The sequence below is a fragment of the Ailuropoda melanoleuca genome, chromosome 9 (assembly GCF_002007445.2).
Source record: "Ailuropoda melanoleuca isolate Jingjing chromosome 9, ASM200744v2, whole genome shotgun sequence".
Classification (NCBI taxonomy): Eukaryota; Metazoa; Chordata; class Mammalia; order Carnivora; family Ursidae; genus Ailuropoda; species Ailuropoda melanoleuca.
The window spans coordinates 22,211,191-22,215,330 of record NC_048226.1 but is presented as its reverse complement, the minus strand read 5'-3'; positions in this window follow the sequence as shown (position 1 = coordinate 22,215,330).

Below are 4,140 nucleotides of genomic sequence, written 5' to 3'. Positions count from 1 at the left end.
TCTTTTGTTTCTCTTGCCTTTGGAGATGTGTCATGAAAAAAGTTGCCATGGCCGATGTCGTAGAGGTTGCTGCCTATGTTCTCCTCTAGGATTTTGATGGATTCCTGTGTCACATCTAGANTTTCTCTTGCCTTTGGCGATGTGTCGTGAAAAAGGTTGCTCTGGCCGATGTCATAGAAGTTGTTGCCTATGTTCTCCTCTAGAATTTTGATGGATTCCTGTCTCACATTGAGGTCTTTCATCCATTTGGAGTTTATCTTTGTGTATGGTGTGAGAGAGTGCTCAAGTTTCATTCTTTTGCATGTAGCTGTCCAATTTTCCCAAAACAATTTATTGAAGAGACTGTCTTTTTTCCACTGGGATATTTTTCCTGCTTTATCAAAGATTAGTTGCCCAAAGAGCCGAGGGTCCATTTCTGGGTTCTCTATTCTGTTCCATTGGTCGATGTGTCTGTTTTTGTGCCAGTACCATGCTGTCTTTGTGATCACAGCTTTGTAGTACAACTTGAAATCCAGCATAGTATGCCCCAAGCTTTGGTTTTCCTTTTCAACAGTTCCTTGGCGATTCGGGGCCTTTTCTGGTTCCACAACTATTTAAGGGCTGTTTGTTCCAGTTCTTTGACAAATGTCATTGGTATTTTGATTGGGATACCGTTGAAAGTGTAGATTCCTCTGGGTAGCATGGTNGTAGTATGGACATTTTAACTATGTTAATTCTTCCAATCCATGAGCATGGAATATTTTTCCATCTTTTTATGTCTTCCTCAATATCTTTCAAAAGTGATCTATAGTTTCTAGCATATAGGTCCTTTACGTCTCTGGTTAAGTTAATTCCAAGGTAACGCATGGTTTTTGGTGTTATTGTAAATGGGATGGATTCCCTAATTTCTCTTTCTTCAGTCTCGTTATTCGTGTATAGAAATGCAACTGATTTCTGGGCATTGATTTTGTATCCTGCCACCTTACTGAATTGTTCTATAACTTCTAATAGTTTGGGAGTGGATTCCTTTGGGTTTTCCATATAGAGTATCATGTCATCTGCAAAGAGAGACAGTTTGACTTCTTCTTTGCCGATTTGGATACCTTTGATCCCTTTTTGTCTTCTGATTGCTGTTGCAAGGACTTCTAGTACTATGTTGAATAATAGTGGCGAGAGTGGGCATCCTTGTCGTGTTCCTGATCTTAAGGGAAAGGCTTCCAGCTTCTCCCCATTGAGAATGATATTTGCTGTAGGTGTTTCATGCATCGTTTTTATGAGATTGAGGAATGTACCCTCAATCCCTGNTAGGCTTTTCATAGATGGCTTTTATGAGATTGAGAAATGTACCCTCTATTCCTACACTCTGAAGGGTTTTAATCAGGAAAGGATGCTGTATTTTGTCAAATGCTTTTTCTGCATCAATTGAGAGGATCATATGGTTCTTGAGTCTTTTCTTGTTGATATGATGTATCACATTGATTGATTTGCGAGTGTTGAACCATGCTTGCATCCCAGGTATGAATCCCACTTGGTCATGATGGATAATCCTTTTAATGTACTGTTGGATTCTATTAGCAAGGATCTTGTTGAGGATTTTGGCATCCATATTCATTAGAGAAATCGGTCTGTAATTCTCCTTTTTGAGGGGGTCTTTGCCTGGTTTGGGGATCAAGGTAATATTAGCCTCATAGAATGAGTTTGGTAGCTTTCCTTCTGTTTCTATTTTTTGAAATAGCTTTAGGAGAATAGGTATTATTTCTTCTTTGAATGTTTGGCAGAACTCCCCGAGGAATCCATCAGGCCCTGGCGTTTTGTTTTTTGGAAGGTTTTTAATCACTGTTTCAATGTCTTCATAATTAATTGGTCTGTTTAAAAAATCAATATCTTCCTATCTCAGTCTTGGTAGTTTATAGGTTTCCAGGAAGGCCTCCATCTCTCCCAGGTTATTAATTTATTGGCATAAAGCTTTTGATAAAAGTTCTAATAATCCTTCCTATTTCATTGGTTTTGGTTTTGACTTCTCCCTTTTCATTCATAATTTTATTAATTTGGGTCCTTTCTCTATTCTTTTGGATAAGTCTTTCCAGTGGTCTGTCAATTTTATTGATTCTCTCAAAGATCCAGCTTCTAGTTCTGTTGATCTGCTCTATTGAGCGCCTGGTTTCTAATTCATTGATCTCTGCTCTAATCTTGATCAACTGCTCTCTCGTGCATGGATTAGGCCTGTTCTTTTTTTTTTTCTTCTAGCTTTTGAGGTGAGAATATAAAAACTTCTTTTAGATATTCTGTTCTTTTTTTTTAGATTTTATTTATTTATTCGACAGAGATAGAGACAGCCAGCGAGAGAGAGAGCACAAGCAGAGGGAGCGCGAGAAGAAGAAAGAGGCTCATAGCGGAGGAGCCTGATGTGGGGCTCGATCCCATAATGCCAGGATCACGCCCTGGGCTGAAAGCAGATGCTTAACCACTGTGCCACCCAGGCACCCCTAGATTTTTCTATTCTTTTGAGTGAGGCTTGATGGCTATGTATTTTCCCCTTAGGACTGCCTTTGCAGTGTCCCATATGTTTTGGACCATTGTGTTTTCATTTTCGTTTGTCTCCATAAATTGTTTAAATTGGTTTTTGATTTTCTAGTTTATCGAATCATTCTTTNCCTGGTTTATCGAGTCATTCTTGAGCAGGATGGTTCTTAGCCTCCAAGTGTTTGAGTTTCTTCCAGGTTTTTCCTTGTGGTTGAGTTCCAATTTCAAAGCATTGTGGTCTGAGAATATGCAGGGAATAATTTCAGTGTTTTGGTATCAATTGAGACTTGTTTTATGACCCTGAGCGTGGTCTATTCTTGAGAACGTTCCATGGACATGAGAATAGAATGAGTAATCTTTTGTTTTGGGGTGTAGTGTTCTATATATATCTATGAGGTCCAACTCGTCTAGTATGGCATTTAAAGCTCTTGTTTCTTTGTTGATTTTCTGCTTAGGTGATCTGTCTATTGCTGATAGTGGGGTGTTGAGGTCCCCTAGNTGCCAGGGTGTTCTGTCTATTTCTGATAGTGGGGTGTTGAGGTCCCCTACTATTAATGTATTTTTATCTATATGTCTCTTTATTCTGGTTAAGAGTTGGCTTGTGTATCTTGCTGCTCCCCTGTTGGGGGCATATATATTTATAATTGTCATATCCACTTGTTGGATACATCCTTTAAGAATAATATAGAGCCCTTCTGTATCTCTAACTGTGGTCTTCAGTATAAAATCCAATCTGTCTGATATGAGAATTGCTACCCCAGCTTTATTTTGAGGTCCATTGGCATGAAAAATTGTTTTCCATCCCTTCACTTTCAGTCTGGATGTATCTTTAGGTTGAAGATGAGTCTCTTGTAGACAGCAAATGGATGGGTCATGCCTTTTTATCCAATCTGCAACCCTGTGGTATTTTATGGTAGCATTTAGGCCATTCACATTGAAAGTGATTATTGAGAGATATGATTTTAATGATGTCATGTTGCCTGTGATGCCTTTGTGTCTATAGACTGTGAATTTCTGTTCTGTATCACTCTTGGGGCCTTTTTACTTTTATAGAATCCCCCTTAATATCGCCTGTAGGGCTGGTTTCATGGTTACAAAATTGGTCAGTGTCTGGTGATTCTGGAAAGTCCATACCTCTCCATCAATTCTGAATGACAGCTTTGTTGGATAAAGGATCCCTGGCTGGATGTTTTTCTCTGAAAGAGCTTTAAAAATGCCTCCCAACACTTTCTTTCATGCCAGGTCAGTGTAGACAGGTCTGATGTAATTCTGATAACTTTGCATTGGTACGTGAGAAATTTTTTCGCTCTGGCCACTTTCAATACTGTATCCTTGGATCTAATATTTGCGAATTGCACTATGACATTACATGGTGTGGGTTTATTGTGGTTGAATTTGGGAGGGGTCCTCTCTGCCTCTTTTTTAAAAAAGATTTTATTTATTTATTTGACGGAGATAGAGACAGCCAGCGAGAGAGGGAACACGAGCAGGGGAGTGGGAGAGGAAGAAGCAGGAGAAGCAGGCTCATAGCAGAGGAGCCTGATGTGGGGCTCAATCCCATAACGCTGGGATCACGCCCAGAGCCGAAGGCAGACGCTTAACCGCTGTGCCACCCAGGCGCCCCATGTGCCACCCAGG